The sequence below is a fragment of the Argentina silus genome (assembly GCF_951799395.1).
Source record: "Argentina silus genome assembly, chromosome: Y".
Lineage (NCBI taxonomy): Eukaryota > Metazoa > Chordata > Actinopteri > Argentiniformes > Argentinidae > Argentina > Argentina silus.
Genome location: NC_139654.1, coordinates 38,988,978 through 39,002,933, shown reverse-complemented (window position 1 = coordinate 39,002,933; position 13,956 = coordinate 38,988,978). Strand labels below are relative to the sequence as shown.

Below are 13,956 nucleotides of genomic sequence, written 5' to 3'. Positions count from 1 at the left end.
ATGACCAACACACATACCAGAACAATCTAATGACAAGAAGATGGAGCATTATAAAAGATTGTTATTGTGTGCTCAAGAAAACTATTCATATGCATACCTCAGATTGGTGTGATGCAGAGGGGCCATCTGCAGGCTCACTTGGAAAATCGGGTATATTCAAAGTTGTTTGTATGGTACAGTCACAAGTCTGGGACATAGAAGGGTGCCGTGGAGAGGTGAGGGTGCTGTTGTCAAAGCCAGAGTACAATGACACTGAATTGTCAAAAGCACCAAAATGCTCTGGGATGACAAAATCAGGACAGGGTTGCTCTCTGTTCTCCACCACTGCATCCTCCGTTAGTCGCTCTACATTTTCCACCATTGCATCCTCCGTTGGTTGCTCTACGTTCTCCACCGCATCCTCTGTTGGACTCTCTCTGTTCTCCACCATTGCATTAGTTGGCCTGTATTCATGGACATGAAAATATTAGAAGAGCAGGGGCCCAAACTCATCAAAGGCAGTCTTTGTGCATCAAAATATGTTTGCTACACTGGAATAGTAAAAGGTATATATTTAAAACAAACCCATAACTGGGGTTGGATCCAATGTTACAACAACTCACATCATATTGGCCCAATAGCCTACTACAACTTTGACATCATGCATTTAAGTCACAATTTCAAAAAGAAACACATTGGCAAAACATTAGTTCTGAAAATAACCTCTCTCTCTGCCGCACTTTCATGCACCAAAGTAAAGGCTACTTTAGGTGGATTAATAAATCAGCCTATGCTTTACAATCGTGTCTGTCAAATAGCTGCAATAATAAAGCCAAACTTCATAGATTTGTTGTGAGTTTGACCTTAGGCTAACTAAGGTCTATATTTCTATATATAGGCTATATTTCCCAGCCGCGCTGCGCTTCCCTTTGGAGACCTTTTGTCACTCCCAATGGATGCGCAATGCGCGGCGGCCCAATTGAAAACCGCTGACTTAAGAAACGCAGGTGCTTTACCTATATGCCCACACGTTGTTAGTGTTTCGATCCATCGCTGATGTGAGGTCCAGTCTTGAGGTTGCTGTCCTTCCTTCTCTCCTTAAGTTGCTGCTGCCACTGTCAAAGTGTTCAGAATGGGTTCTTCGAATATGATACCAAAGTGAGTTGTAGACGCGATATTCTTTGGTACAACCATCGATTCCACAAACAACACGGAAATCTGGACTACGACTATGAGCCGAATTTATATGACTCAATAAAGATTTGAGGGTTAGACCTACAAAAACAAAGCAGATAACACAGCGCCAAATCATGATTTTTCTAGTCTAGCTAGCTAAGCTGACACTACACTTCACTTAGACCACCTGTGCTTGGGAATGAATGGGAACAAAAGTTTTAATATCTTTATCCCCTTGGGGCGACACATTAGGTCATCAAGGGGAAGTGACCATAACTCTGGGTCTCATAAGAGCAGCAACCAGTCATTAATTAATTATCCCATACACGGGCTTAATATGTATTATATGTTAGTGAAATTATCTAAAGGAATTTCAATGTAATAAAAAAAAATCGAGGCAAACCTAAGCTATTTCGGCCGGCCGGCCGCACCCCCGACCCTACCCTGAAAAGGTATATTCCAAATGTGTTCGCGCGATTTTCTGTTGGATTAACCGTTGGATTTCAAATGCAGGTACATATTTTTGCAGCCAGAGAGTTTTTGGAATCGCGGCAATGGATCAACTGGACGAAGTTGCAATTGCTACACTAAGAGGTACGTTATTTTGTTATGTTATCTGTTTTATTAACATTAACTTTTTGTGTCTAACCTGCCTTGCTAGGTTGGGTTGTGTGCTAAAACCCATTAAGTTAACTAGCATGGTAAAGCTCAAAATATCCTTATGTATGTATCTACAGTTAATATTGTGCATTTTATTATCAAACATTAAGTATTTTGATGCTATTTTTGCAAAATTGCATGAAGTTTAACTAAGGAAATTATATAACTGTTAGCTAACTCTGGAACTTTAGTGCTAAGTTTTCAGGACAGTTAGACCTCAGAACTAGCAGGCTAGTACAACATGGTAGATGTTTTGTGTCTTTGCCAAAACGTTATTTAGCAGTAACTCTGTTATAGTGCAGCAGATAACTGAAACAATCTTTCAAATAGTGATACAAGCACTAAACTTGGTACAAATACTCCTTCGACATTATTCTTTTGAAAAAGCACGCGGGCCACTTGAAATTCAAGATGGCCACCCATTTTCCAAGATGGCCGCCATGCAGACTTGTAAATGGGGACATTTGACACATAATCTCACCACTTTGATCAATTTGGATGATCTTGGTGTCTAAAAGTAGGTTTTTGAATATGGGAAAGCTGAAAATTCTGAACACTCTAATGAGCTTCTTTCTACCATTTCTAGCAAAAGATGATAAAAATATAGATAGACCAGGACATATGCAACAAAATATTATATATGATCCTTATTTGAATGTACAACTGGAATGTTCAGTTATTTCACATTTTTGGGACATTGATAGTTAAATTGCAGCATAGAATGCATCTCATAAAAAAGTTGCAAAAAACAGTCATGTACATTTTTGTAACTGAAGAGTGCAAAGAGACAAACACATTTTTAACAATGCTGATAACTTGAATTTTATTGGTACTGCAAGCTGTGCTGACCATGACAAAAAAATCCCTCTGCCCATCCGGTGACGTCATCCGCCTTGGCAAATTGAAACACGCAGATATACCGTAACTGTAAAAAAAAACTTTTTTTTTACAGTAATTTGTAACTGTAGCCTACTCTGATTTTTCCACCAGGGGTCCATGCCGGTTGTACTCACTTAAGATATATCATATATATATAAGATTTATGTACACAAGGCTGAATTAAGTCAGTGATAAGCTCAGTGTCTTGGCACTAACTGTATTTTTTTTCTATAGCTGCCAAGATTGGAGAAGACTTACTGCCTTCACTTACTCGAGATGAGATCAAGGATCTGTTTCCTGGTCCTGAAAACTTTCACAGGCGGCGGGCTATATGGCTTGTTGTGAATAAAGATAAAACGGTAAGTTCTATATTATGCACATTAAGTTAAAGTGCATCCACAGGCCTATGTGATAGCATCAATTTACAAATATTTTCATTTTAAAATTGTATTTATTTTAGCCAAAGCTCATTCTTTGGTTAAAAAAAAGGTTTGACCAAACTAAATTCATCATGATCTCTGTTCTTCCAGGGCAGTTATATAACAGTTTATTGTTATTGAACAGGGGTGTCGTCAGTTCTGTTGTATGGGCTTTACATTTTGGCTGGGCCATATGATTATTACAGAACAAAAAACTCATTGTGTGGGAATACATTATGACGGAAAGTTATCCTATGAAATATGTAATTGTGAATGTATTTTAGGTGGAAACTGCTGCTGAACTACCACAGCCATCAGCAACTGGGGGCAGTGGTCTTTCACAAGAAGAGCCCAACACTTCCAAGTTTGTGGTTGTGTCCAGCCCAGAGTACATAGTTTACACAGACAGTGAACTTGAACAGGTGCGACGCTCCTACTTCGAGCAGAAACGGCTGGGGACTGAGAACATCGTGGATTTATCTAAGGAGCTCTTCTGCCGGCTCATTAGAAACACTATGTGTAATATGATCTCAATTGCAAGAGCCACAGAAGATGCCAGATACCCCACCAGACCAGAGGTCAATGCCATGGCAAAGCGATTGGTGGAGTATTATCCAATGCTAAAAGACTGGGTAAGTATTTTTATCTCCCTTTTGCTTGTGTTTTTATTTTTATTGTGAAAACATTGTCATGTGTCATCTTTTAATCTTTACTGTTTTTATGGCAGGAGCATGTTGCCAAGAAGCTCATGAAGAGGCTATCGAATGTAAGAAGCCCCAAGAAGGGCGCTCCTCCTGCAAAGAAACAACGGCGTGAAGTCGGAGAAATAACAACGAGTGACTACGACGGGGATTCGAGTGCTTCTACAGTCATTATTGAACGGTCCCCAGTCAGAGCCAGCACCCCAGTGCAACACCTGGAAAGCAGTGATGAATGTATGTATCAAACTTAATACACTTTGTTTACATGAGTTTTTGTGGGAAGTAACAGCTAGTCTCAAGTTGTCGTGATGCATTTTTGATTACTGAGATATGTGGGAGAGATTGCTATGCTCAATGTACAAACAAAAGAAAACAGGCCATGGGTAAGTGGCCTTGCAAAGGTTTTAGTTCAGGGATGTTAGTATTCTAACAATGCAATACTGTAAAAAAGAATGACTGAGTCCCGTTATCTCCTAAGTTCCTCCTACTTAATTTGGAAACCTAATGTTTCTTTACACCTCTAACCCCACCCTTTTTAAAAAATTATTATTCCTTTAGGTGGTTCGGGTGACGTCTTGGACAGCCAGAAAAGCCAGGCAAGGCACTACAAGACACTGCAAGAGATGTGCCGGTCCAAGAAGCCAAACAAAGCTTCAGTAACCCATTTGCTGAACTTGGAGTTTGAGTCGAGAAGACGCTTTATAACCTCTGACACTATAAAGGAGCAAGACCGACCCAGCAAGTTTCTGGAGGCATATTCTTGTTTCAAAGACTTGGATCATGTAAGTTAATCCCCTCGTAACCAGTCCTGACCTTTTTGTAGCTTTCAGTACACGATTTGGGGCCATTAGGGGCCTTTAACCATTAGGTCTTAATTGAAGAGACATCAGTCATCAACGTGTTGGACCAGGACTGGCAATGGAAATGATTTACACCTGTTTTTGAATGTCTTTCAGGTCCTAGATGAATTGCAAAGGATAATACAGCCAAACAATGCCCACTATGTCTCGGAGATGAGGAATAGATGGGACGACTTCTATTCAAAGGTCCAATTTTATGGGGTGATGAAAAAAGCGATGAAACCCCCTAAAACGTTGGATGGAGGTGAGGTCGCTGTATACCTTGATTTGTCCAAGTTTATATTTTGAGATCTCATGATGAGTGGTTACTCATACTGCCTTGTGTTGTGCTTTCTTTCAAAATAGTGGATGCCACTGCTGTGTTCAGAGCCCTGCCACTGCTCTTCCCATCCAGCACTATGCCACCTAAGAAGCTGGGTGCATGCAGCGAGGCTGTTTTCCATGTCCTTACGGTGAGACTTAAAGTATTTAATTTTTCAGTTGTTGTTCTATTTTGTGGTAAGCCTCTGTCATTTATACAAAAAAGGTAGTGTTGTCAGTCACCTAATTGTTTTTTTTTTTTTGGAAGTATCCCAGTCCAGGACAACGTTTTTGTTACTTGTGATTTCCTAAACTTCCACTCTTGTCATCTAGGCCTGTCCTGTCCAGTTGTGCTCGTCTATGAGGATAACTGCATGATCGCCATTGGAAACACACCAGTGACCACTTTTGACAGGAAGAAGTTACATGAAGGCCTGCTCTACCTCTTGGGATATTACTATTGCCTGCACCTCACTTATCCAAAGTGCATTTCCACCCTGCTCTCAGTATTGCAAACTGAGGTTCTCCAGGACTCCCTCCATGACCGAGATTTAACTGCTTCCTACAAAAAAGCCATTGCCGAGTGGAAGTCCTTCATTAAGTGATTGACAAAATAACAAAAAAAATCAGTGTGGAATGGAAGTGTTTTTTTGTTGTTGTTGTTGATTTATTTATACAACTGTTCTGCTGCTTGAATAGCTGCATATTTTCAAATTATTTGGTCTGTGAAGTCTTGTTCTTGTAAAAAATCTCTTAATAAAGAAAGAAATGCTAAAAACAAGATGCTTCTGGTGCCTTGATTTGAGACAAATGAACTTATTTTTATCGTGCTGTTTTAAGATATTGTGTCTTGTTTTAAACTTTTTTGGCTAGTTATTAATATAACTTCAAGGTATTAATTCTTAAAGTCAGCTCAATTAAGAGAATAAAATGCTTATTTTAAGAGTATTTTTGCTAGTTATTAATCTTATTTCAAGATATAAATTCTAATAGTCAGCTCATTTAGAGACTAAATTTCTCATTTTAAGTTACTCTGTCTTAAATAAATATGATTGCATTGCTTGTAGTAAGCTCAGTTTGCTCAAATTCTAGCCTTTTTGTCTAGTTTTAAGGCGCATTATGATTTTCCAGTGGCTAGACTTTTTTGCTAGTTTTAAGAATTCTAACCTAGTATATTTTGCTTACCCCATTGGCCCCATTTTTTTGCTCAATACAAGATATTTTGGCTAGATTTAGGAATATTAGGCTTATTTCTAGGAGGGCCTTTTTTGCAGTGTGGCACTCATATAAGATTAGATCGGTCGTTAACCATAGAGACTACCCACTTCGGTGTACAGTTTTTAGGTTTGGGGTGATTTTTCAGTTCAGCTGAGGTGGGTAGAGGAAGATATGGGAGGAACTATGGGATGTAGACCGTTAACAGTGAATCTAATCGACACCAACCTACATAGGACCAGTCAGCATCTGACAGGGTCCACAACTGTTATCAGATGGTTGGTCGGGGGTTCTGTAGAGAGCCTATATTCCCGGGAGACAGTTATGAAGATGATGCAGTGGATCTGTACCAGATTAGTATCATTGATAATAGAAAATCCTCTCTTATCAAGTGTAATCAAGTGCAGAATTGCAATTAGCATGTTCTGTAAAAATGTACAAATTCACAATATTGATCATCAAAAAAAATATTAGTTTATTTTTGGTAATTTTTTCTGTGCTGGGGGTAAGGGCTCATTTTGCTCTTCTTTGGGAAGGCCAGTGGAGCAGGTCAGGATCCTCCCTAGACGCCCTTCTTCTTTAGGAGAATTCCATCTCTAGGATCTGAAAAAATAGAATAAAACATATTTAGTTTATTGATCTTAGTTCATCCATCCATCAAGTAACTGTTTTGTAACAGAGATGTAACATGTCAAAAGTGTGTCTTTTGAATTAAGACTAATTCATTAATTCATTAATTAATTTAATCAGCACCAAGTACTTACCACTGCTGCTCTCAGCTGCCTCTCTGCTGCATTCTGCAGCTTCTCCGCAGCATTTCTGTGACTCTCTGCAACATTCAGATGCCTTTCCATCCATCCAAGTAACTGTTTTGACACAGAGATGCAACATGTCAAAAGTGTGTCTTGAATTAAGACTCAATTCTTAATTTAATCAGCACACAAGTACGTACCACTGCTGCTCTCAGCTGCCTCTCTGCTGCATTTTGCAGGTTCTCCGCAGCATGTCTGTGACTCTCTCCTGCAATCCGCAGGTTCTCCGCAGCATTCCGCCGCCTCGCTCCTGCATTCCGCAGGTTCTCCGCGGCATTCCGCTGCCACACTCCTGTAATCCGCAGGTTCTCCGCGGCATTCCGCCGCCCCGCTCCTGCATTCCGCAGGTTCTCCGCGGCATTCCGCCGCCTCGCTCCTGCAATCCGCAGGTTCTCCGCGGCATCCCGCCGCCCCGCTCCTGCAATCCGCAGGTTCTCCGCAGCATTCCGCCGCCTCGCTCCTGCATTCCGCCGCCTCGCTCCTGCAATCCGCAGGTTCTCCGCGGCATTCCGCCGCCTCGCTCCTGCATTCCGCCGCCTCGCTCCTGCATTCCGCCGCCTCGCTCCTGCAATCCGCAGGTTCTCCGCGGCATCCCGCCGCCCCGCTCCTGCAATCCGCAGGTTCTCCGCGGCATTCCGCCGCCTCGCTCCTGCATTCCGCCGCCTCGCTCCTGCAATCCGCAGGTTCTCCGCGCCATTCCGCCGCCTCGCTCCTGCATTCCGCCGCCACGCTCCTGCAATCCGCAGGTTCTCCGCGCCATTCCGCCGCCTCGCTCCTGCATTCCGCCGCCCCGCTCCTGCAATCCGCAGGTTCTCCGCGGCATTCCGCTGTCGGCATTCCGCCGCCTTCTCCGCGGCATTCCGCCGCCTCACTCCTGCATTCCGCCGCCTTGCTCCTGCAATCCGCAGGTTCTCCGCAGCATTCCGCCGCCTCGCATTCCACCGCTGGCATTCCGTCGCCTTCTCCGCGGCATTCTGTCGCCTCGCTCCTGCAATCCGCAGGTTCTCCGCGGCATTCCGCTGCCTCACATCCTGCCGCCGGCATTCCGCCGCCTTCTCCGCAGCATTCTGTCGCATTGCTCCTGCAATCCGCAGGTTCTCCGCGGCATTCCGCCGCCTCGCTCCTGCATTCCGCCGCCTCGCTCCTGCAATCCGCAGGTTCTCCGCGGCATTCCGCCGCCTCGCTCCTGCATTCCGCCGCCTCGCTCCTGCAATCCGCAGGTTCTCCGCGCCATTCCGCCGCCTCGCTCCTGCATTCCGCCGCCACGCTCCTGCAATCCGCAGGTTCTCCGCGCCATTCCGCCGCCTCGCTCCTGCATTCCGCCGCCCCGCTCCTGCAATCCGCAGGTTCTCCGCGGCATTCCGCTGTCGGCATTCCGCCGCCTTCTCCGCGGCATTCCGCCGCCTCACTCCTGCATTCCGCCGCCTCGCTCCTGCAATCCGCAGGTTCTCCGCGCCATTCCGCCGCCTCGCTCCTGCATTCCGCCGCCACGCTCCTGCAATCCGCAGGTTCTCCGCGCCATTCTGCCGCCTCGCTCCTGCATTCCGCCGCCTCGCTCCTGCAATCCGCAGGTTCTCCGCGCCATTCCGCCGCCTCGCTCCTGCATTCCGCCGCCACGCTCCTGCAATCCGCAGGTTCTCCGCGCCATTCCGCCGCCTCGCTCCTGCATTCCGCCGCCCCGCTCCTGCAATCCGCAGGTTCTCCGCGGCATTCCGCTGTCGGCATTCCGCCGCCTTCTCCGCGGCATTCCGCCGCCTCACTCCTGCATTCCGCCGCCTTGCTCCTGCAATCCGCAGGTTCTCCGCAGCATTCCGCCGCCTCGCATTCCACCGCTGGCATTCCGTCGCCTTCTCCGCGGCATTCTGTCGCCTCGCTCCTGCAATCCGCAGGTTCTCCGCGGCATTCCGCTGCCTCACATCCTGCCGCCGGCATTCCGCCGCCTTCTCCGCAGCATTCTGTCGCATTGCTCCTGCAATCCGCAGGTTCTCCGCGGCATTCCGCCGCCTCGCTCCTGCATTCCGCCGCCTCGCTCCTGCAATCCGCAGGTTCTCCGCGCCATTCCGCCGCCTCGCTCCTGCATTCCGCCGCCTCGCTCCTGCAATCCGCAGGTTCTCCGCGCCATTCCGCCGCCTCGCATTCCACCGCTGGCATTCCGTCGCCTTCTCCGCGGCATTCTGTCGCCTCGCTCCTGCAATCCGCAGGTTCTCCGCGGCATTCCGCTGCCTCACATCCTGCCGCCGGCATTCCGCCGCCTTCTCCGCAGCATTCTGTCGCATTGCTCCTGCAATCCGCAGGTTCTCCGCGGCATTCCGCCGCCTCGCTCCTGCATTCCGCCGCCTCGCTCCTGCAATCCGCAGGTTCTCCGCGGCATTCCGCCGCCTCGCTCCTGCATTCCGCCGCCTCGCTCCTGCAATCCGCAGGTTCTCCGCGGCATTCCGCCGCCTCGCTCCTGCATTCCGCCGCCTCGCTCCTGCAATCCGCAGGTTCTCCGCGGCATTCCGCCGCCTCGCTCCTGCATTCCGCCGCCTCGCTCCTGCAATCCGCAGGTTCTCCGCGCCATTCCGCCGCCTCGCTCCTGCATTCCGCCGCCCCGCTCCTGCAATCCGCAGGTTCTCCGCGGCATTCCGCTGTCGGCATTCCGCCGCCTTCTCCGCGGCATTCCGCCGCCTCACTCCTGCATTCCGCCGCCTCGCTCCTGCAATCCGCAGGTTCTCCGCGCCATTCCGCCGCCTCGCTCCTGCATTCCGCCGCCACGCTCCTGCAATCCGCAGGTTCTCCGCGCCATTCCGCCGCCTCGCTCCTGCATTCCGCCGCCCCGCTCCTGCAATCCGCAGGTTCTCCGCGGCATTCCGCTGTCGGCATTCCGCCGCCTTCTCCGCGGCATTCCGCCGCCTCACTCCTGCATTCCGCCGCCTGGCTCCTGCAATCCGCAGGTTCTCCGCAGCATTCCGCCGCCTCGCATTCCACCGCTGGCATTCCGTCGCCTTCTCCGCGGCATTCTGTCGCCTCGCTCCTGCAATCCGCAGGTTCTCCGCGGCATTCCGCTGCCTCACATCCTGCCGCCGGCATTCCGCCGCCTTCTCCGCAGCATTCTGTCGCATTGCTCCTGCAATCCGCAGGTTCTCCGCGGCATTCCACCGCCGGCATTCCGCCGCCTTCTCCGCGGCATTCCGCCGCCTCGCTCCTGCAATCCGCAGGTTCTCTGCGGCATTCCGCCGTCTCGCTCCTGCATTCCGCAGGTTCTCCGCGGCATTCCTGTGCCTGTCTCTCTCCCTCTCCATCCATCAAAGTAGCTATTTTGACACAGAGATCAAATATGTTGAAAGTGTGTCTGTTGAATAAGCCTATTTTCTCATCATGATATATCAGACACTACAAAATGTACTGTCCCCAAGTACTCACCACCAGTGCATTCATCTGCCACGATGCAGCATTCTGCTCCCTCACCACAGCATTCAGCTGCCTCAGTGCTGCTCACAAGTGTGATCGGCTCAGCAGGCTGTAAACAAAGATAATAAAACAGTATAAGAGTTGGCAAAACTATTGAATTTCACCTTCATAATGTAAATCGACGTGATCCCTTTTCCTTACAAGAACTGTCAGAATATTAATTCCAACAATCACTTAGCCATCAGCCAATTAGCTGTTCCACCAGTGAGTTCAAGTTTAAGTGATAACCACATAGCAGTCAATACAGTCTGAAAGCATATAACAAAATATATTGGACTAGAATTAAACAAAATCAAGCAGAGCATTTCAGGTGGCTTTTATATCTTACCACAGTGGCCAGGAGTGGTCCAGTAGTATTGTTAAGGCCCACACATGTCTTAGTTAGCTGAAGCCCCACCAGACACTTGAGGTAGGTCTCCACACCTCCATGAGCTATTGCTACCCGGAGGCCAGAGCCTGTAATCTGCTCCATCTCAGTCAGGATGTTCTGGACGAGCATGCAGACTTGAGAATGGTCGATAAGTCCATGACTGACCTCCTCTACTGCCTCAATCCAGGGGAAGGAGCAGAGAATGTTGGTTACCTCGACCCTTGGACCTCGGCGGACAATGGTCTCCTTGACAATCTGTACTACCACCCTGTACAGACCCTCAAGGTGGTCAGGGACGAGGTGGGAGGAGGCCATCTTCTTTTTAAATGCCATCTCACTGATTGCGTCCCGGACCACCGCCCTGGCATCGAAGGGGGCGCCATCAAAGCCGAGGAGGCTGAAGTTGTTTGATGCCTCCTCAAACTTCATAAATACGGCCCGCACCATGTCCCGTGACACATCCTTACTTAATGCAGTGAGACGTGCCACGGGGACATCACCAAATTGCCTCAAGTACTTTGACGCAGCTTGGGCTACCAGGCCATAGATGTCCTTGACGGCAGCACGTTTTCTGGCCTCCGCCTTGGCCCTATCTGACTGCCTGTTTGGCATTGGCCCTGGTCCGTCCTCTAGTAGGTGCTTCAGTGATATCCTCACCACCTCTGGGATGAGGTCATCTCTGGCAGAGCCGAGGAACGCCTGCAGAGGGATGGACAACTCCTCCCTCTTCGCAGAGTGAACAGGGCCTCTCCTCCCGCGCCTGTTGCCCCTCTTGGGCCCAGCTGTGATGGAGGCTGGGAATCCAGAGAAGACGGGGAGGAGGATTTTGTGAGCAGTTGTCTCTGCTGCCGGGCGGAACTTTTCTAAAAAAAGCTGCAGTCCCTCAGTGGTTATCTTCATAGGAGAGGGAGAGAGAGAGAGAGGGGGGAGGGAGTGAGAGAGAGTTAAATCAACTCAACCAAGGCCTTTCTGGTGTTCATATAGAACACAACAGGATGTTGTCATACATACTGTTGTGTAGAACTGCCTTGAGAGGCGCTGTTCTTTCTGGAGCTCCTTCTCCATCTTGTCTAGACGGAGGAGCCTCCGTGCAGTCCAGGCCTGTAAAACATATGATGTCAGTTTCAACAGTGCTTACTGGTCAAGAATAAACTCACCACCATGTTTGTGATTCTCAGTGAATATAAACAGTATGTTGGCCTACGATGCTATAATCCTTACCACTTCAGCCAGATAAAGCTCCCTTAGCTCTGTGCCCTGACTGAAGTCATGACACCTCCTATGAAAAAAGGAAAACATTTGTCAGTTCTCTCTCTCTCTCAACAAATTGTGCATATATAATTCTAACACATCTAGTTTCTAACTTTAAAGTAAATCTAAAACTGAAGAGTACAACCTAGCAAGCAGTTGATAATTATCTATTTATGAGCACCAAAGCTTAACTTACTCTTCCAGGAAGAGACTCCCAGCCATCAGCCAATCCTTCATGTGGCCGAGGGTGATGTTGGAGGGCACTTTCCTCTGGTCCTTCATGGCCAGGAACAGTCTCATGAGCTTTTTCTGCAAGATAGTTCTCCATTAGTACCTAAAGCAGCAAATATGAGGCAAAACATATTTTCTTTGGAAAATAAGTATAACTTACGTCGGCCAGAAACTGTGCCTTATCCATCGAGGACAAGGCCTCATTGGATAGATCAGAGTCCATTGCTAGAGAATAAGACAATAAGTAATTTAGCTTAAACTCTGTCAACAACACTGCATAATAGTTGTCATCAATTTCACACACAAAAAAAAGCTTAGAGTAATGTAAGAAGATACACACCTGACTAAGAACAAGTAATGTAAATATTATAATTAAACGCAGAAAGTCCTATTAAAAGACGTTTAGGCGGTAGGTCACTTGGTGTCCAATAAATTCTGATTGATGCAAACCTGTCTTTCTAGAATGTTTATGCGTGGAATCTTGAGCACTGTGACGCGCTCATTATTGCACAGTGCGCGGTACGGGCTATGTAGGTCTAATATTCTGTATTCAGGGCAAAATGATGTAATATGAATTGATTCAAAATACCATTGTAAGTTATCATTGTAAACTATTTCCACCCAGCAGTGCTAGCTAAGTGCTAACAGGATTTACAATCAGGTTTTACACTTGGCAACATGATGCACCGTAATTGAGTGGCGACATTGTGCACCAAGTACGCTAGACCGAGTATGGTGCGTAAATGTTGCCATATGTCTAGTTAAAAGGCGAAACACCGATCCCTATTCCAAAAGCCCCCAGCCTATTTGAGAAATGTTGGGAGCAAGGTGCACGTGCCAGGCTACAATATATTAATGGATAAAATAATGATTCTGATTGGCCATTACCGTTGTAGCCTGGATTCAGTCTAATCAAATCCAAACGATAGAAAACAGACGATTGTATCACTGAAACAATCTCCACCGAGCAGTGCCAACAGGCATTTTGAATCTAATTTTATGCACCACAACTTAGTGGCACAGGCAACGTTGCGTGGATAGCCGATGGTTCTGAATTGCCATGCGTCCATGAACAGCCCTAAAGCCTAATCTAAATCTAAAGGCATTTAGCCAGTTGCATAGAATTTGTGTGACATTAATATCTCAGACTATAGACTGGTACCCAGGCCAGCTGTAGTGTCGAGTGACAAACACACGCACACACACACTTCTATGGTGGGTACGCACGCACGCACATGGGCACGCAGACGCGCATACATACACTACTAGGCCGACTTGTAGTGTGGATACACATGCAAGCACGTAAGCACGCACGCACGTAAGCACGCACACAAACACAAACACACGCTCGCTCGCTCGCACACACACACGCGCGCGCGCGCGCGCGCGCACCCACACAGACACACACTTCTACTGTACTGTGAGTAATCCAGCAGTACCAAATAACAACTATAGGCAGGTATCAGTTGAGGGCAATAGTACGCACGCATGCAAGTAAGCACGCTCGCACACACACACACACACACACATACACACACGCACACACACACACACACACACACACACACACACTTTTTGGGGGGGTAATCGAGCAGCACAGCTATGGGCAATCAGTTGTAGGCAACAGTTCTAAAAAATACTTTTCAACAAAAC

At 47.4% G+C, this 13,956-nt stretch overlaps 1 long non-coding RNA gene and 2 pseudogenes across 3 annotated transcripts in view; 1 reads left to right on the top strand and 2 right to left on the bottom strand.

Moving 5' to 3' along the window:
- The window catches only part of LOC310824113 (cytochrome P450 3A27-like), a 453,840-nt pseudogene that overhangs the window by 243,926 nt on the left and 195,958 nt on the right, over positions 1-13,956 (bottom strand). The window lies entirely within an intron of this gene.
- On the top strand, positions 4,567-5,092 carry LOC310824304. The gene is made up of 3 exons (XR_014555020.1): positions 4,567-4,596; positions 4,771-4,860; positions 5,020-5,092. It is a non-coding gene; the product is annotated as an uncharacterized lncRNA (long non-coding RNA).
- LOC310823668 (cytochrome P450 3A27-like) overlaps positions 11,892-13,956 on the bottom strand; it is a 196,944-nt pseudogene continuing 194,879 nt past the window's right edge. Inside the window, exons 5-6 of the transcript in view lie at positions 12,269-12,381; positions 11,892-11,922 (exon numbers count right to left, since the gene is read on the bottom strand). The product of the transcript in view is annotated as a cytochrome P450 3A27-like (transcript). The remainder of the gene's footprint in view (positions 11,923-12,268; positions 12,382-13,956) is intronic.